The sequence below is a fragment of the Leopardus geoffroyi genome, chromosome D1, assembly GCF_018350155.1.
Source record: "Leopardus geoffroyi isolate Oge1 chromosome D1, O.geoffroyi_Oge1_pat1.0, whole genome shotgun sequence".
Taxonomy (NCBI): domain Eukaryota; kingdom Metazoa; phylum Chordata; class Mammalia; order Carnivora; family Felidae; genus Leopardus; species Leopardus geoffroyi.
Genome location: NC_059329.1, coordinates 97,264,563 through 97,285,514, shown reverse-complemented (window position 1 = coordinate 97,285,514; position 20,952 = coordinate 97,264,563). Strand labels below are relative to the sequence as shown.

General features: G+C 51.6%; 1 protein-coding gene across 5 annotated transcripts in view; it reads right to left on the bottom strand.

The window, feature by feature from the left end:
• Positions 1-20,952, bottom strand: part of TSPAN18 (tetraspanin 18) — a 190,080-nt gene that overhangs the window by 143,032 nt on the left and 26,096 nt on the right. For all 5 annotated transcript variants that reach the window (XM_045485050.1, XM_045485052.1, XM_045485051.1 and 2 more), the window contains exon 2: positions 11,454-11,530. The gene's annotated coding sequence lies outside the window, so the exon portion shown is untranslated. The remainder of the gene's footprint in view (positions 1-11,453; positions 11,531-20,952) is intronic.

The following is a 20,952-nucleotide window of genomic DNA, read 5'->3' as shown; positions in this document are numbered from 1 at the left end:
ATAATCTATTTTTGGGTTTTTTCCCCCCCTGCCTGAGGAGACATATCCATAAAAAAGTTGGTAAGGCTGATATCAGAGAGATCACTGCCTATGTTTTCCTCTAGTTTTATGATTTCAGGTCTCACGTTTAGGTCTCTAATCCCTTTTGAGTTTATCTTTGTGTGTGGCATAAGAAAGTGGCCCAGTTTCATTCTTTTGCATGTAATTGTTCAGTTTTCCCACCATTATTTATTGAAGAGACTGTCTTTTTCCCATTGTATATTCTTGCCTCCTTTGTCATAGATTAATTGACCACATGAGTGTGGGTTTATTTTCAGGCTCTCTATGCTGTTCCATTGATCTATTTATTTGTCTATTTTTGTGCCAGTACCATACTTTTTTGACTATGGTTTTAAAGTATACCTTGAAACCTAGGATTGTGATACCTCCAGTTTGTTCTTTCCTAAGATTGCTTTGGCAGTTTGGGGTCTTTCGTGGTCCCATACAAATTTTAGAATTATTTGTTCTAGTTCTGTGAAAAACACTATTGGTATTTTGATAGAGATTGCATTAAATCTGTAGACTGCCTTGGGTAGTATGGACATCTTAATAACATTAATTCTACCAATCCATGAGCATGGTGTATCTTGCCATTTGTTTGTGTCGCCGTTGATAGCTTTCGTCAGTGTCTTAGGTGAGTTTTAGTAATATGTATGTAAGCTTCACAAGAGCAAACTTTTATTACTTAAAGTTTAATAAACATTGTATTACATGGAAGCTAGTTCAAAGAATACCACTTGTGTAGCCAGACCCAATGCAAATGGACTCCGCGAAGCATGTTCATTTCAAGAATAAGGACTCAGAATCCAAGCCATTCTCCAAACAGTGTGGAGTTTAGTTTTTTGGAACTTTCCTCAAGCATTTCTTTCTTTTTTCGAAATACCCATTAATGTAACTAAAAAGTGTGAACCCATTACTTTTTCCTTTTCTGTGCTAAGATGTTTGTCAACTGGCTTGGTTACACATATGAAGTTCTCTGAAAGGTAAGTTTTGCCATCTGTGTTTCTTTTCCGGCCATTGTTAGAATTGATTTTATTTCATCATTATTGCCAAAAATAATTTCGTTGCATAGAGGAGGCAGGTATCAGAATACCGTCTTCCTTGAATGTCAAGTACCCTAGGCAGACCTGCTGCACCTGTTATATATAAATATATATACTTATAATATGTATTATATTATAATTATTTTTGTTATAATTATAATATAATTATATTACATATTTTTATAATTTTATATATATATTTTATAATTTTATTATATAATGTTTATATAATTACATATATTATAACTTATAATATATAAATATAACAGACCTGATGCACCTGTTATATTTTATGTCAGGCACTGACAGTTTTACAGTGCTTTCCTTCAGAGCAGGCACCCAGGACTTGCTCTTGGAGCTAGCTTCTCATCCTCATTCCGTGCCACTCAATAGCTCCCAGCACACTGTGAAAATAAGATCTGTCTTCCCCAGTGTCCAGGATGGGCTGCCCCCGGGCAGCTCCAGGTAGCCACCAGTGGGCACCTTCCCCAGGTCTCCAAAGACCCTGCGTCCCCCATCATCTTCTCCATCCACACTCCATCACTCCCTAGATGATCTCCTGAAGGCCCAGGGTTTGAAATACTCTCTATAAACTATGATTTACAAATTTGTCTCTCCAACCCTGACCTCACCCCTGAACTTCAGGTTTGTAAATCCACCCACTTCTTGCCAACTCCCTTTGGATGGCTACTAAATATCTCAACTTAAAATGCCCCAAAACAGAACTCAGTAGGTTTCCCTCCCTGTCCACCAAAGCCTAGCCCACCCAGGCTCCTGTCTACAGGCATCTGGTCTCTGGTCATCCTTGACTCTTCCCCTACCCCATCCAACCCATTAGTGACTCTGTCAGCTTTTTGTTGTTGTTGTTGTTAGTGTTCTTTAATGTTTATTTATTTTTTTGAGAGACACAGCGTGTGAGTGGGGGAGGGGCAGAGAGAGAGGGAGACACGGAATCTGAAGCAGGCTCCAGGCTCTGAGCAGTCAGCACAGAGCCCGACGCAAAGCTTGAACCCATGAACCGTGAGATCATGACCTGAGCCAAAGTCGGACGCTTAACCAACTGAGCCCCCCAGGCGCCCCAGCTCTACTTTCAAAATAGATCCTGAATGTTTGGGCTCCTAAGCACCATTTGGTCGTTCCCGACCACTTCACCTTGTGCATGGATTCTGACATCAGCCTCCATGCTGGTCTCCCTGTCCCCTACAGCCTGTTCTCTACCCAGCAGCCAGAGTGGTCTTGGTAACATGTAAATTTCTCCCTGTCTCTTCCGTGTTTACTGGCTTCCCATCACACTTAGAATCAAAATCCAAAGCCCTCACCCTGGCTGGCAGCTCCTCTCCTTCCATGCCATCCTCACTCTAGCACCCTGGCCTCCTTGCTGACACTCCCACATGCCTAATGGCCCTTACTTTTGTCACTCCTTTCATCAGGAAGGCTCTTCCTGCAGACGAAATCGGGGCTTCACTACCTTCAGGTCTCTGCTCAAATGACATCTGCTCAGAAAAGGCCTTCCAAGTGCCTCTTAGCCAAAACAGCAAACCCTTGGCCGCTCCCCGTCCCTTCCTGCACCTGATACTGCCTGACGTTCGGTTTATTTGTTTGGTCTCTCTCTCTCTCTGTCCCCAAAAGGAAAACAAGCTCCACGAGGGCAGAAACTTTGCTGTTTTGTTCACTACAATATTCCCAGCGCGTAGAGCAGTACCTAGTACACAAGAGGGGCTCAATACATACTTGCTGAGTCAATGAATGTGGGCTCACCTTTGCCATTTGCCATCAGGTATTGCTGTCACCATACCCATTCTGCAGATATGGAAACCGAGAATCAGAGAACGGACGGGGTTTACGTCACAATCCCTCAGACAGCGATAGATCCACCACCAAAACGTGGGCTCCACAGAACAGGAAATCAACAGAGAAAATAAAACCAAGAGCTGGTTCTCTGAGCAGACCGATAAAATTGGCAAGCCTCTAGCCGGGCTAAGAAAAAAAGAGAGATGATACAAATTATAAAATTATGGGAGAGGGGACATCACCTTAGTTCCCATGAACATTAGAAGGATAAGAAAAGAATACGGTTAATAATTCTGGGTCCATAAATTCAGTAACTTAGATGAAAGAGACCAAGTCCTGGAAAGACACAACCTGCCCAAACTCCTCCAAGAACAGACCACCTAAATAGGCCTATATCTACTAAATAAATTGAATCCATAATTAATAACCTTCCAAAACAGAACACAGGCCAGATGCATTCACTGGTGAATTCTACCAAACATATGAGGAAGGAACTGTACCAGTTCTCAACAGTTTCTTCTAGAAGGTAAAAGCAGACGGAATGCATGCTAACTCATTCTACGAAGCCAGCAGTAACCTAATACCAAAACCAGACAAAGAAAAGAAAACTGTGACCAAAAGCTACATACGGAGGCTCAGAGCAGCCAAAACTCCGAAGCAACCAAATGTCCTTCAGGAGGTGAACGGGTAAATAAACGCAGGTGCATCCAGATACTGAAACATGATTCAACGTCACAAAGGAAAGTCTGACACCTGCTACAACACGGAGGACATTATGTGAAGTGAAATACGCTGAGGACACACACAGACACACAAAACCCAAAATAACCCCAAAAGACAAATGCCGTATGATTCCATTCACTATATAATAAGGTACTCAGAGTAGTCAAACTCACAGAGACAGAAAGAAGAGTGGGGTAGCAAGGGGCTGGGAGGAAAGGGGAATGGGGAGCTAGTGTTTAACGGGTGTAGAGTTTCAGCTTCAAAGGATGAGACGAGTTAAGGGATGGATCGTGGGGGTGGCTGCACGACAGTGTGAATGTATTTCATACCACTGAAGGGCACACTTCAAAACGGTCAAAACAGTACATTTTATGTTATCTGTATTTACCAAAATAAAAAAAAAAAATGGGGGGGGGGGGAAATGAGCTACCAAGTCATGAGAAGACATGGGGGAAGCTCACACGCGTATTTCAGAGTGAAAAAAGCCAATCCGAGAAGGCGACATCCTATATGATTCCAACCGTAGGACGTTCTGGAAAAGGCAAAACTATGGAGACGGTAAAAAGATCAGTGGCTTCGTGGGGAAGGAAGGATGAATGGGCAGAGCACAGAGGATCTGTAGGGCGGTGAAGCCATTCCGTAAGATACCATAGTGGTGGATACGTGTCATTCGACATTTGACCAAACCCACAGAATGAATGTATGACACCAGCAGAACTGTAATGCCAACTATGGGCTTTGGGCTTTCGTGTCAACGGAGGTCCATCGACATAATGCAGGTAGCACTGTGGTATGGGGTTGTCAGTAGTGGAGAGGTTGTGCGTGTGCAAAGAGGGGGAGTATGAGAACTCTTTGTGCTTTCCCTCAATGTTGCTGTGAACCTAACACTGCCCTAGAAAATAAAGTCTGTTAAAAAAAAAAAAAAGGTTTCAGAGTCCAGAGTGCAATCTCCTTCCTCGATCCCACTGTGCCTTTCTTTCATAACATAACCCTACCCTTCCCCAGGAATGGGGACACTCTGGCGGGCCCCAAAGCACAGGGGATGGCATCATTCATTTCTTCTCGCATCACCAGCTCTGTCTGCACAGGTCGTGAAACTACTCCCAGCTAACAGACGGCACTGCCAGCCGATTTGGACTCTTCCCTTTATTTTTAGGCCATTAATTAAAATCTATCATTTCACGCTTTTAACTAATAAAAGAGGCAGCTGGGTGCAGCAGCAGATCACCAGATCAGGCCCATCTCTAACACACCACAGCTGTGTGACCTTGGGCAAGTCATTTCCCTTCCTCTGTTGCTGACATGCGTCTGAAAATGGTGTTCCTGCTTCCTCCCTCCTTACCACACCTGGATATTTGAAAGTGCTTCAGCTGTGATTCACAATGTGAGTCTATGTCATTAAAAAAATAAATAAATCCTCCTAAAGAGCATGTTCTGCTTGGTTTTGCTGCATGAACAGAAAAGCAGCAGAAAAGACTGGCTCCACCGTTAGATGAGGAAAACAAAGACTTGTTAGTGCCTCCCCACGATGTCAAGGAGCAGTCGCCCCCCCAGAGCGGACGGTGTGCCTGGCCTGGCTCTCGTAGCCAACCGTGTATGGAGCGCGTCCCAGAGAGAGGCTTCCCTGGCTTTGTCTCCTTTCAGGGACGAAGTTGTGTATGGCCCAGGGGTGAACCTTCTTGTGTAAATTTAAAACAACTTGAAAAAGAAAGGAAGGAAAAGGTTTGGGATGGGAAGTATCCTCGATGGCAGAAAAAGACCAGGTTGCTGTCATGAGTCACATGTGGACACAGGGCTGGCTTGAGGCCAGAAAGTTCTGGCAGACATTGGGCTGAGTGAGCAGGAAGCTGGGGTGGTGAGAACCTGTCATCCTGTCCCCTCACATACGTGTCCCAGCCAGAGAGTGAGGGGGAAGCCAGGGGGGAGAAGAGGCATGGGGACTGGTGCCCCATCCTGGGCTGAAACCCAAGGCTTGCACCCCATCTGTCAGAACTGCAGAAAAATGAACAGTTCAGGGGTTCAGATGGCACCGGTAACGATACCCACCCTTTCTGGAATGTGGACTCCTTCCCAGGGGGTGGGCTACGTACCCGATAGCCATCATCTCATCTAATCTTGACCATGAAGCCTGCAATTACAATGACTATCTTCACATAACAGGAGAGTAATAGAGTTCATTTGCCCAAGCCAGTAAGTAGCTAAACAATAGCTCTCAAGTTCGTCTACTGCCAAAGCTATGCTCTCCCTCCTGCATTAAACTGCACCATGATTTATAAATACCAGATGGAAAATGTGATGTAGATGGCAAGAGTGCATCCCTTTTCTACCTGGTCAACGAAAAGATGGGAGCTTGAGCCCAACAGGGATGCAGAAATCATTGGACCCAATGCCATCTCGGCTGCAGGAATAGAAATAAAAGGTCTGGACTGAGGGAGGTGATGGTCCTGCCCACCTTGGCTGGAGTCAGAACACGGCCGGAGCTCCGGCCTTGGCTCTGAGGGCTGAACTATAAAAGTGCCAAGTTCAGGCTAGAGTCCCCCCAGAGGAAGGTCAAGGGAACAAGAAGTCAAGAGTCCACTAAGACCTGCATCCTCAGAGGGAGGCAGAGGTAGCCATGACCTCTCGGCAGCAGAGGGGAGGTGTGTGACGAGGGACAAGGATGTGGGACAGCAGCCTGGAGGGAAAGGGGTGATGCTTCTTCTCTGCAGGCCCACAAAGCAGATTAGGGGCAAGCAGATGAAGGGTACAAGAAAGTACATTTCAACTCAGCAGAATAAGACACTCTGACCCATCACAGCCGGCCCGGGGCAGCCCGAGGCAGCAGAGGCCACGGTGGAGGCCGTTTGCCCCGATCCCCCAGAGACAGTTGGGCAGATTCTCACAAGCACTTGGCAGGAACTTTGGGGTACAGATTCTGCCAAGCACTCAGTCGCCTTTAAGCCCCTTCTAGCCTTTGCAGAGCTGACCTGTTGACCCTCCCTCGCAGCAGACGATACTGACCCTCCTTATAGAGGTTTAGTGTGGTCCTGCAACTTGTCCAGGGTCACACAGTGGAGCAGAGCTGTGACTAGTACCCAGATCTTCCCCCAAATCACCCTGGGGGTGGGCAGGAGGTGGACCACTGGCTTCCACTCTCACCTTTGGCTTCTCCAAGGCCTTCCGAGGACTGGGGAGGATGGGAACATCTCCCTTACTCACTTCCCTCAATTCCATCATGACCTCTTTACCCCGGTAACTGTGGCTTTGCGTCTGGACCGCATCCCGGCCACCCCGCACTGCCCTCCATCATTCTGGCAGTCTCCCAACTGGCCTCCCTAACTGTGCCTCAACTTCCTCTAAAGACCAGGGACATTAGGGTGTGCATTAGAATCACCAGGGAGCTTAGAACATACTAAGACTCCTGGGGCGCCTGGGTGGTTCAGTCGGTTAAGCGGCCGACTTCGGCTCAGGTCATGATCTTGCGGTCCGTGAGTTCGAGCCCCGCGTCGGGCTCTGTGCTGACAGCTCAGAGCCTGGAGCCTGTTTCGGATTCTGTGTCTCCCTCTCTCTCTGACCCTTCCCCGTTCTTGCTCTGTCTCTCTCTGTCTCAAAAATAAATAAACGTTAAAAAAAAAAAAAAAAAGAACATACTAAGACTCCTCCAAAAGTTACACATAAACGTATAGTGATCAGGCGCCCGGGTGGCTCAGTCAGTTAAGTATGTGACTCTTGGTCGCGGCTCAGGTCAAGATCTCATGATCCGTGAGATTGAGCCCTGCGTCAGCTGGCAGCTCAGAGCCTGCTTGGGATTCTCTCTCTTCCTCTCTCTCTGCTCCTCCCCCACTCATGCTCTTTCTCAAAATAAATAAATAAACTTAAGAAAAAAAAAGCTATAGTGGGGCGCCTGGGTGGCTCAGTCGGTTGAGTGTCTGACTTTGGCTCAGGTCATGATCTCACGGCTTGTGAGTTTGAGCCCCATGTCTGGCTCTGTGCTGAGAGCTCAGAGCCTGGAACCTGCTTCGAATTCTGTGTTTCCCTCTCTCTCTCTCTCTCTCTCTCTCTCTCTCTCTGCCCCTCTTCCACTCGCTCTGTCTCTCTCTCTCTAAAAAAGAAATAAAAACATAAAAAAAATTTTTTTAAAAAGCTATAGTAATCAAAACAGCATGATACAGGCTTAAGGACAGACACATTGACCAATGGAATAGAACCAAGAGAAACAAACGTATCTATGGCAAACTGGTTTTCAGTAAGAGTGCAGAGACTATTCAATGGGGAAATAAATAGTCATTTCAACAAGTGGTGCTGGGATAACTGGATGACCACATGCCAAAGAATGGAGCTGGACCCCTACCTCACACTATGTACCCAAATTAACTCCAAATGGATCAGTGATCTAAATATAAGAGCTAAAACCATAAAACTCCTAGAAGAAAAATCAGGGGTGAATCATCATGGCCTGTGGCACTGGATTTTTAGGTATGATACCAAAAGTATGAGCAACAAAAAAAAAAAGCAGATAAACTAGAGTCCGGGTACAGGGGAAGCCAGGCTTCTGTCACCCCCTCCCTGCCACCTGCTTCCTGCTGTCAGATCTCAGCAGGAGGCAGATCCCCATGCTTCCTAGCAATTGCCTTCACTGGCTCCCTCAGCCTGCTGCAGAGGGCTGGCTGGGGAGATTAAAACCATCAGTGGGCTTCCTGTTCTCCCGGAGCTCTGAACTCTGTGCAAGGCTGGGTGGAAAACACAGGAGGAGGACCGCCTTGAGCGCCACGGGGTGATGCTGCGTGTCGTGCAGGGTGCCTCGTGGGTGCTATGGGGAGACACAGAGGTTGTACGGGTGCTGTCAGTGGCACCCTGGGAAGCCACGGTGGTGCTGTGGGGTGTGGTGTAGACCTCTATTGGTGTGGAAGGGTCCCGCATGGGGTGTCTTTGAGGACACCATGGGAGCTGTGGGGTGCTGCGGCAAACACGTCATCCTTGGGGCAGGAGCCCCGTGCTTAGGTCTTAATACGACTGCTTTTTAGACATGAAACCTGGAGTAATTTACAACTTCTCTGAATCCCAGCTATCCTCATCTATACAAAGCTTACTAATATCTGCCTCTTGGGGCATAGGAAGGATCAACGATTATCTACAGAAAGCACCCTGTAAATGTCACCAGGAGTGAAGTATAAACCATGGGATAAAGGCTCAGGAAGAACTGTTCACACCCAAGGTGGCCCCACGCCCTAGGGTGTCAGAACAGAGAGCTGACACAACCCAGGCCCCATTCTCGGCCCTTTTTTAGACCACGCGCAGAAAGAGGTATGTGTCTCCAGGGTAACCTCACTGTTTGGTCCCAAACACCGGGCTCTTACGTCCCAAGAGCCTGAGCCTCTTCAAGGAGGTCACCTTGGAAGGCCACATTATCCCAGGGGGCTTGCTGTTCAAAGCAAGCACGAGTGTCCTGCTGGAGGCTTCCTGGGCATGCTATTTGCCCATTTTATAGATGAGAAAACTGAGACTCTGGAGACAAAATCACTCACCCGGAGTCAAAGAGCTACCCAAGAGCGGAGCTGGGACCCAGCTTCCATCAGTCTGGCCCCAAACCCCAGCAGACACTTCCCACAACAGCACACACCTGTCTGCCCGTTGCTTATGGTCATCTTTGTATTTTCCCTGTGACTCCACAACACGTATCTGTTTCCCAGCTAACGAGGGGGGCAAGGCTACATCACTCTGCTCCCTTGCAAACTTCTTGAAGGTAAACCAAGAACAAAAGCACCCCTGCTGCTTTTTTCTGTACTTAAAGAGATTCTCTCCTCTCAGACACGGAGCCCCACGGCTTCCCCTGATAGAGAAACATCCCTAGCAGATAGGTCCTGGGGAAGTTAAGCTTTTTCCGACTCGCTTCAGCGCCTTCTCCTGATTAAGAAAAGCGTGCGGGATCCTGGCTCTGAGATAAGGCAATGGCTTCCTGTGGGGGGCAGGGCAGGCTGCCAGGAGGCTCACAGTTGAGATTATGGCCCAGGCAGCTGGCAGGACAGGGTGGGCCACAAGGCGCACGGGACTTCCGCTCCTACACCACCGTTGTCTGGGGCCCCGCCTGACCTGGCTTTATCTGCCTCTGGGAGCCAGCCACCGTGCCTTGGATCCTGGCCTGAAACATCCCGGCCAGCCTGCGGCTCACTCCAGACGTGATCGGATGAGCTCAGAGGCCCGCGGAATATCAGATCAGTGTCTAGGAAAGTGGCCGAGTGCTTCCCAACCACAGCACCAGAAGCAGCTGGAATTGCAAATGCCATCACACGGTTGGGTGCAGGACTCCCCAGCGTGTACCCCCCATCGACTCTCGCAGCAGCTTTGGGGTGCGCCGGCAGGGGAAGGGGTGGGCTTCCGTACCTCCCTCATTTCATCTTCTCCCCAGAACAACCCCATGGATAGACGTTATGCTCCCCTTTTAGCCCTTTTAGAGATCAGAAAAACAGGATCTGCAGAGATTTCATGATGAGCCCAAGGTTTAAAAGCAAAAAAAAAAAAAAAAAAAAAAAAAACACAACAACAACAACAACAACAAAAACCCTCTAGGCTAAGGAAACCAATCATTTTTATGTCCTTTCAAGAAATGCAATTTCGAGGGGTGATTTGGCTTAAAGGATTTTGTTAACCTTAAGATTCAAGTCACAGAGTCACTCAAAGGAAAACATACGAGAATTGTATGTTGAATTGTCTTTGAAGAGGGCTCTAAATCTCAGCCACAGCTCACTCGCTGCTGTGTGACTTTGAGCAAGTCACTTAACGTCTCTGAGGCCCGATTCTCTCCTCCCTAAGATGGAGGTGATTTTAGTGCCAAGACCACAGAGCCACTGAGAGACTGAATGCTGGTGCTTAGCACTGCGCCTGGCAGGCAGAAGCCCTCAGTCAGGGCTTCCGTTGTTGATCCGACGCTTCCGATCGGCCGGGACCCAAACTCAGTCCGTTGGCACCTCAGACTCTGTGGTCTTTCCACTGAGGGTCTGAGGCACATCCTTTGGCCAAACCTGGCAGTCAAATCTCCCCAGAGCTTTCCAACGCCCTTCCTCTCCGCAGCCCTCCCAACCCCCGACTCCCTTTCTGCCTCTCTGCTGCTTCACCACACCCATCACTTCCTCAGGTCCAGCCCTGGGCTGGGAGCCTCAGAAACTGAGGCCGCGAGGGCTGGAACAGAGTTTCAAGCCACTGCCGCCCATTTTGCTGGCGGGAAAATGAGGCCCCATGAACGAAATGGCTTATCAGGGCCCTTGAGGCACAACGGCGGCACAGACTGGGCCAGAGGACAGATGTCCTGGCTCTTCATTCAGGAACCTTCCATCAGGCCACCCGGCCCATCACCAGTTCTGGGATCGTGGGCAGCCCCAGAAGCTCCCAGAAAACCTAGAAGCAGACCAAAGACTCTTCCATTCTCAGTTCCCTCCTGGAGGGTGAACCGTATCCAAGAGTCCTGAGATGGACAGTGGGGATGAGGGAGTCATTCCAGAAAGTTCTCTCCTTCTCACAATCCCAAGATCATGGTGCCTTCCCCTAGAGGGCTCACTGCCTCCCATGCTTCAACCCTCACTTCCTCAGATGACCCCGAGGAGCAACCGTGACGGGTGGCCACCTCATGGGGCAGCAGCCAGCCCCAGTGAGACCCCACCTCAGCACCTGCCTCTCTCTCCTCACGCTTCAGGTGTCCTCCCCAACCCTGAAAAATGTCTGGGGTGGGGACAAGAGGGAAGCCGCCCTTTGCTTGCCCTTGTACCCCAGCATCAGCGGAAGGCTCTCTCACTGAGCAGTGGAGGGTTTGTGGGGTGGGAAGAGCAGAGGAGAGAAGATCAGACTCTCATGAGAGTAAGACGCCGCCATGTTGCCAAATCGTACCTCTTCCAATTGGTGTCTGTTCCTTCCAGGAGGGTCGGGATCCTCTTGAGGTCTCTCTCTGATGGCTTCAGGATGAACTGTGGAAGGAGAAGAGAGAGACCTAAATTTTCAAAAGGCAACGGCTCGTGGGGCACGCGGCTGCTGGGGGCGGCCTCAGTTCAGGTGCGCACCTAGCCACCGAGGTCCTTCTCTTCTCCCCAGAACAGCCCCGTGAACAACCCCTTCTGTCTCTGCAGGCGCAGAAGCCAGACGGGCATCTTCGGCCAGAGAGACAGAACTCAGCCCCACCGAGGCTTCCCCAGAGCCTACCGACCGGCGTCCCCAGAGCCTACCGACCGGAGCCCGTTTTCGGCCTTCCGAAGTCAGCCCAGGAGCCTGGACAACGGGCACGTGATGACATCACACACGCTAACCACAACATCGCATCGCATTTCTTTGCTCCTAGCTACAACATTACCAATCTGCTGTGGAAACTCCGTTTTTCTCAGGCGGGGGGGAGAAAAAAAGGCTTTCTGAGTAATTTTGAAAACGTGAGAGACAATTAATCACTGCTTAATGAATGCAGGCTTTTTGAGGCAGACCAATACTTTCAGGATCTGGGATCCGTGAAGAGATAAATAATAGAGAGGACAGGTCTTTGGTAGTGAAAAAAAACAACTCAGCCCCAGCGTGCAGGGGCCAGAAGTCCGGCCTCTCCCCCACTTCCTCTGTCAGTTTGACGAAGAGTCCCCAGGTCACAGGACAAGGATCAAATTCGCCACGTCCAGGCCACATACCTGCCAGCCAAGGCTGAGGCCAGTCCCGGGGGGGTGGGGGGCGGGGACCGGCTTGTGCACACGCACGGCTGAGGAACAAAAGAGCAAAACTTAACAGCAGAGACGGGATAGCCGAGCCCCCCGACCCCCAAACCTCCCAGACTCCTTCCGCTCTCAAGGACCAGCCCACACAGTAGAAGGCCTGGTCAAATTTCGTGTTGTCTCAGATGATGACAACAATCCCGAAACCCTCTACAATCCTGTGGGACAGTATCCCCACTTTGGGGACGAGGGCCATGAACCCAGAGGAGTCAGATAACTTGGCCAAGGTTGTAAGGGCAAGACGGGGCAGAGCCAGGACTAGAAGCCAGGTCCATGGGAGGTCAAACCTGGTATAGCGGGAGAGCAATGAATTCTGGGTCTACGCCACAGATCCCAGCTCCATGCACCTCATGCATGGATGAGGTTCCCAGAACTCCCCGCGAATTGATGGGGAACAGGGCTTGGCCAGAGGATGTGGCCTCATTTGGGCCATCTTTGCCTCAGATGCCCACCCAGGCAGAGTTGGCCCAGGGAACCTCACGTATCATGGACCAGACCGAGGCTACAATCAGAGGAATCCATGATCTGTATGCACGCACATACACATGTACGTCCACAGACACAGACATACGGGGAGGGATATGGAAGTATATGCATATATTTTCCACTTGTAATTACGAAAGTGAAAGTTCTTCCTTATCTGTTGCAAAACGTCCATAACATGACCTGGTAGGCTTTACTCCCTGTACTCACACGTGTGCGGGAGCATGTGCCCGTGTGGGCCCACGGGACCCTGCACACATGGGACCTTGCCGCCCACGGTTTCCACCCCCCCCCCAACAGGACCACCACGCCTACCTATGGCTCTAAGGATATCTAGATCTTCCTGAGTTTTCTTCACAGCTGCTCAGTGTCTCTTAGCAGGTGCGGACAGTACCTTATTTACCTGCCCCACCTTCCCTATAGGGCATGTTTCCATTTTCAGCCATTGCAAGCTTGTGGCCGTGATCCCTTGCCTGCTTACATCACCGTGTGGGAATGCTGGTGCAAGTCCGCAGCCCGGACGCCTGGACGTGGGATGGCTGGGCCGGGGCTCTGGACGTGGCCACATGTTGAATAGATTCTGACAAACAGCCTTCCCCGAACACTGGATCAACTCCCCTCCAATAGCAGGGCAGAAAGAGCTCCTTTTCTTGGATGCAGATTTGAACCCAGGGTTCTGCTGCCTGTAGAGTTTCTTTTCCGATCACCTCCCAGATGGCTGGGAGGCCAAGTACCCTGGACAAAGGGAGGAATTTATTTCTTGGCCCCCGCAGATGGCCACTGTTCCACTGCCTGGGGACATGTCTGAGGAACTCGCGCCCACCTGAGCCGGGAACTACATTTACGGGCTCAGAACTGATAATGAGCTTTTATGAGCTCTGGGGACCACGGGGAACACGTATTAATGTCAAGTGTGCCCATCAGCCACGCAGCCCAGGTGAATGTCACCCATTAACGAAATTAAAGGCTGCAGCCCCATCAGGAAGAAGCTGCGGGCTGCGTGTCAGGCAGTGTGGGCAGGGCCTGTCAATAATAAAATTACTTTACGGGCTTTGCACTCCTGAGCCTGAAGCTGTCTCCCTCTCCGATGGAATTCTGCCTTCCCGCAGTCTGAGAGGAGATTAGTTTATTACCAGTCTGCCAGGAAAGGCAAAATCCAGCACTAATCCTAATTCCCATTTAAGCAAATCTGCATTATGTGAAGGAAACCAGCTGGGCTTGGAATTTCTTCCCCCCTCCATCCCCTGAGATCTCATTCCATCCCCCTCCTCTCCACAGGAGAGGGGGGGGGTCACCACAGATGTCAGAGCGGGAGCCCTCCTGGGACCAGGGAAAGAATCCCATGGTTTCGGGCCAAGAGGGGGGCGGGCCTGGGTGACAAGAGGCTGCGTTGAAAGTTGCTGGTGCTCGCCCTTGACCTGGCTGTCTCAGGCTCTGGGAAGAAAAAGCCACCACCTCCCGGCCCCAGACTTGCTCCTTCTTTGAACAAAGATACCTTGAAATCCTGAGTCCACTTCTGACTAGCTCTGTCACCTTGAGCACGTGACCACCCGACTTCAGGCTGCAGCTCCTCATCCGAGAAACAGCTAACAACAGCCGACCCCTCATACGATGGTGTGAGGGTTACACGGAAAATGTACCCACGGGACACCAGAGATCCTGGCACACAGCACCCTACTTCCTGAATTAAGACTCATCGGGGGCACCTGGGTGGCTCAGTCCTTAAGCATATCTGACTTGGGCTCAGGTCATGATCTCACGGTTCCCAAGTGTGAGTCCCACATGGGGTGAGCTCAAGCCCTACTTTGGGTGAGCATGAGCCCTGCTTTGGGTGAGCCCCGCTTCGCTCTCTCTCTCTCTCTCTCTCTCTCTCTCTCCCTTATGAGATTCTCTCTCTGCCCCTTGCTCACTGGCGCCCTCCCTCCCTCTCTCTCTCTCTCTCTGTCTCTCTCTCAAAAAAAAGACTCCAGTTATAATCACACCATTATTTTACTGCCTAATTTAATCATAACATGGCCCTTTTCCTACAATGCATCCTGGTTTCAGAGACCTTAAAACATAAAAAATCAAATAAAATCCACAAAATATAGAGCTCAATCAAGGGCAGCGAACGTAATATTATTAGCCAAGTTCCCCCCACTGTCTTAAGGTCTAGCTCAAAACTCAGATCTTCTTTCTTCCAAACAAAGCAAAGCTGCTCTGTGTGAGGGAAACCAGCCCTCGATTTGTAAGAAAAAGCCTGAGAGCTACTTCAGTGTCCTCGATGAGACCCAGTGTCCTGGATGAAGAGACTTTAATATCTACCTTGATGTTTCCCACTGTATTTTTAAATTGAGACGGAACATACATACACACGGGTGCACGTGGCATGAGAACACAGCCTACTGACTTTTCACAAACAGAGCACCTTGCATAACCGACACTGAGATCAGAGACTCCTATTTTCCCGCCATTGTTTCTCTTCCATCCCAGGTCTCCCAAGTCGCCCGTGACTCTCCTCTGCCATTGCCCCTGACTGCCCCTGCCTGTCCCTGCCTGGCTGAGCCTTATCGCTGCCTGTCTGCTTACCGCAAACGGGCTCCTGGCTGGTCCACTAGCATGTGGCCTTGTTCCCTCCAACCTGCCCTCTGGCCTGCTGTCAGACTGAGCCCATTCATGTGTCTCTCTCTTGCATTGATGGGTCCCCTGGCTCCCCTTTGCCAACACATGGGACCTTTGCTCATCTGAGCCCCAGTTGCCTTTCCCAGCCCATCCGCAGGTCCACACCAATATGCACAGACCCCACAGTGAAACTGAACTCACCCAGACCCACACACCCCACCAACCTCACTGCTCTTCATTCTGCCTGGAAGTCCCTTTTTCCTTTTATAACCCTGAAGTACACCTCCCCTCCCACTCCCCAAACCACCTGGCAAACTCCTACTCATCCTTCAAAACCTTCCTTCGGTATCTCCTCGGAGAAACCTTCCCAGACCTCCACAGGCACAATTAGTCACTGCTCTCTGGGCTCTGATAACCATTTATGTGTATAGGTGGTAAAGTCAAAGTCAACATCATATGCAGCACAGTATATATTTTGTTCCATATGATTTTTCTCATCTACCAGACTATGAGTTAAGGATGGGGACCGTATCTTACTCCCTCTGGGGTCTCAGCTCCTGACCCAGCAAATAACAGCTGGATGGGTGGACAGTTGCTAGGATGGACAGAAGGATGGATAGATGGATGGATGGATGAGTAGAGAATGGATCTATAAAAAGCACTTGAATCGTGGGAAAGAGGAACTAGGTTATAGTTGGTTGCAGGGGTGGATGGATACTAGCAGGGATGGAAAGATGAATGGATAGATGGACGCGGCATGGATGACAGATGGACGCGGCATGGACGGACAGATGGACGCGGCATGGATAGACAGATGGACGCGGCATGGATGGACACATGGACGCAGCATGGATGGACACATGGACGCAGCATGGACGGACAGATGCACGCAGCATGGATGATAGATGGACGCAGCATGGATGGACAGATGGACGCAGCATGGATGATAGATGGATGCAGCACGGATGGACAGATAGACGCATCATGGATGGACAGATGGACGCATCATGGATGGACAGATGGACGCATCATGGATGGATAGATGGACGCAGCATGGATGGACAGATGGACGCAGCATGGATGGACAGATGGACGCGGCACGGATGGACACATGGATGCGGCACAGATGGACAGATGGACGCATCATGGACGGACAGATGGACGCAAAATGGACGGACACATGGACGCAGCATGGATGGACAGATGGACGCAGCATGGATGGACACATGGACGCAGCATGGACGGACAGATGCACGCAGCATGGACAGACAGATGCACGCAGCATGGATGGACAGATGGACGCAGCATGGACGGACACATGGACGCAGCATGGACGGACAGATGCACGCAGCATGGATGATAGATGGACGCGGCATGGACGCACAGATGGACGCGGCATGGACGGACAGATGGACGCGGCACGGACGGACACATGGACGCGGCACGGACGGACACATGGACGCGGCACGGACGGACACATGGACGTTGCATGGACGGACAGATGCACGCAGCATGGATGATAGATGGACGCAGCATGGACGGACAGATGCACGCAGCATGGACGGACAGATGGACGCAGCATGGACGGACACATGGACGCAGCATGGACGGACAGATGCACGCAGCATGGACGGACAGATGCACGCGGCATGGACGGACAGATGGACGCGGCATGGACGGACAGATGGACGCGGCATGGACGGACACATGGACGCGGCATGGACGGACACATGGACGCGGCGTGGACGGACAGATGCACGCGGCGTGGACGGACAGATGGACGCGGCGTGGATGGACAGATGGACGCGGCATGGATGATAGATGGATGCGGCATGGATGGACAGATAGACGCATCATGGATGGACAGATGGGCGCATCATGGATGGACAGATGGACGCATCATGGATGGATAGATGGACGCAGCATGGATGATAGATGGATGCAGCACGGATGGACAGATAGACGCATCATGGATGGACAGATAGACGCATCATGGATGGACAGATGGACGCAGCATGGATGGACAGATGGACGCGGCACGGATAGACAGATGGACGCGGCACGGATGGACACATGGATGCGGCACGGATGGACAGATGGACGCATCATGGACGGACAGATGGACGCATCATGGATGGACAGATGGACGCGGCACGGATGGACACATGGATGCGGCACGGATGGACAGATGGACACATCATGGACGGACAGATGGACGCAGCATGGATGGACAGATGGACGCGGCACGGATAGACAGATGGACGCGGCACGGATGGACACATGGATGCGGCACGGATGGACAGATGGACGCATCATGGACGGACAGATGGACGCATCATGGATGGACAGATGGACGCGGCACGGATGGACACATGGATGCGGCACGGATGGACAGATGGACACATCATGGACGGACAGATGGACGCATCATGGATGGACAGATGGACACAGCATGGATGGACAGATGGACAGATAGACGCATCATGGATGGACAGATAGACGCATCATGGATGGACAGATGGACGCAGCATGGATGGACAGATGGACGCGGCACGGATAGACAGATGGACGCGGCACGGATGGACACATGGATGCGGCACGGATGGACAGATGGACGCATCATGGACGGACAGATGGACGCATCATGGATGGACAGATGGACGCGGCACGGATGGACACATGGATGCAGCACGGATGGACAGATGGACACATCATGGACGGACAGATGGACGCATCATGGATGGACAGATGGACGCATCATGGATGGACAGATGGACACAGCATGGATGGACAGATGGACGCAGCATGGACGGACACATGGACGCAGCGTGGACGGACACATGGATGCAGCGTGGACGGACAGATGCACGCAGCATGGACGGACAGATGCACGCAGCATGGATGGACAGATGGACGCATCATGGATGGACAGATGGACGCAGCATGGATGGACAGATGGATGCATCGTGGATGGATAGATGATAGCAAGGACAGATGAACACGGGGACGGACAGAAGGCCAGGTAGAAGGTGGATGGATCCATAAAAGAGTGGGTTAAATAAACCGTGGGAAGACAGAACTGTGTTCATGGGAGGAAGAGGGGGAATGAACGAGTCCACCGCTTGTATAACTTTCTCGGGACCCTGAGGGGCTGAGCCTCTTGCAGCCATGGAGGGTGCCTTGCTTTCGTCCTCCAGAGTTTACGGATCAGAGCAGTGGGCACCGGCAGCCCCCAGCTCCTCCCCATCTCACCGCACCGCTCCAGCCGTGGACCCGCAAGGTGAGGCCTCAGGAATGAGGGGTCCGAGGGACCTCTTGCCTTGGTCTTGAGCCAGGTGGTGAAGACCAGTGCCACAAGGAGATCAAAGCTTTCCCGTGTCTGAGTCCAGCCCCAGTCTGCAGGGCGGGTGGTGTGCCCGCCGTGTGCCAGGTCTGTGATAGGCCAGCCGCTTGGTTTGGAGTGGATGGACGGCTGCTGATACCCTGCTCCTTTGCAAAGCTGCCATTTGGGGACCCTAAAAAGGCCGAAGGGCCGGGCTAAGCGGACAGGACAGCAGCATTTGGAGGGCTACCTTACCCATGAGTGGGCTTCCGTGGGAACCAATCCGCCACCAGAGCCTGCCGTCTGTCTGCAACGAGGGGCGGGACTGGTGGTAGGTGGGGAGCCCTCAGTGGTCCACAGATCAGGCTTTCGTGTCCCACAGGCCCGGGTTTGAATCTGTTTCGCCACTTGCCACCCGGGTGACCCTGGAAAAGTTCCTCGTCCCTCTTAACCTCAGGTTACATGCCTGCAAAAGTGTGGACCATCAGAGTCCCACCTCACCGGCCCGAGCTGGGGATTAGACGAGTTAACGGATTCCCAAGAGTAAGCGATTCCCACGGTGCCCGGCCCAGGCAATTAAGTGCTTGACGCACAGAGGACCCGGGAATTACGTCACACAGAATCTGCCGCCACTTTCTGTAAAACGGGTAGTGCCCGTGAAAGGTAGTGCCAGGTTACGCTCTTCAGGCCCTCCCGTCTCTCCCTCGGGGGTCTGCACAAAGAACAGATGAAGTCTACGCACCGTACCCACCCTAACACTTAGCTCACGACAGCTGGACTTGCTAACGTTTTACACATTAAGCCCCCGTGTTGAAGATCGCTGATTCAGAGCTGACGCCCTAGAATCCCAAGTCAGTAGGATTCTAGAGGAGGTGGAAAGCTGGGATGTCTTCCTGGAAGAGGAAGCAATGAAAGAAGGGAGGTGATCAGCCCAAAGAGTCGTCTTTCTCCGGCTTCCTGCTAGCAATGCCTCTCTCCCTTGCTGTGTACTCAGCTCACCGTCTTTCGCTTTCTTCCCAACCCCCTCCCCACCCCCTCTCTGCCTCTCTCTTCCTCTGCCTGCCCCCCATGTTAGCCACCCTACACCTCTACCTGGCCCCTAGGTGGAACAGACGTTCTTCTGAGCCCTGGGACCACAAAGACTTTTGGTCTTGTGTCCCAAGAAGGGGCAGCATCCTCAGTGAGACCCTGAGGCCGCCCGGGGCCCCTCTCCCCACACGGATGCCAGGCCACGGGCTCCAGGCTGGGCCACTGCCAGCCAGATGCATCGCTTGTTGACAGATAACAGCGATGCTGTTTATGGCTCCATAGCCAAGCCAGGGCTTTGTTTTGCTTTGTTTTAAATTAGCAATGCAGGGGGTTGATGTGGAGGTGGGGGAGAGGGAGAGGAGCCAAGACAAGTTCAGGATGAGTTCCCGCTGGGTCCTGTGACTCCAGGATCCACCCGCCCACAGCCCTTTAGCTTAGGTCTCTACCTCCTCCCCACCTGCCCCCGTCTCCCCGGGAGAGTGGGGGAGGGAGAGCGTGGGGGAGGGAGGGCGCTTCCGCTTCTCTGTGCCACCAGCCCTGTCATTCGGCCCCACCACCCTCTGTTCCCATAATGAGACCCAGAATGGGCCTGCTAATTGTGCCCCAGGGTCACAGTGGGGCTGAGGCAAGCCCTGACATCCTCAGAAAGATTGGGATTTTTTTTTTCTTGGGGAGCGGGGGGCCCCCATCTTGCGTGAAACTGGGCATAGAGCGGTAGACCCCGGCACTGCTGGCGAGGGTCTCTGGGGGGCCTGCCCGGTGGGCGAGGGACTCCCAATCCGAGCCCGTTAGCTCTGGGTGGCTTGGGGACGGTGGTAGGACCAGGGAGGAGGGCATGTACAACACCGTATATTAACACATTGAGCCGCTTATTCTCTGTGCAACCATCCCTAGTAACCAGCTCCTCTGTCTCCACATCCCCATCAGGTCTGGGGGTTCCTGAAGACGGACGGCACGGGCCAACCAGGATCTCCGGTGCCCTCCCTAGGAGCACGTGCGGGAGACAGACACCTCTGTGATGCTCAGCTGCGCATGAAGAATGTGGGGCCTCCGGGAGCCTGAGACCCCTTGTCCCCAGTGGCCACAGCCTTGCACTTGCGAACCCCTTCGTCCAGTCAGGGAGCATCTTCTTTTCACTGGAAGGAGGCAAGACCAGAGCTGTCCATCCACCGCAGCTCTCTTTCCTTTTGATTTTCGCTCTTCCTCC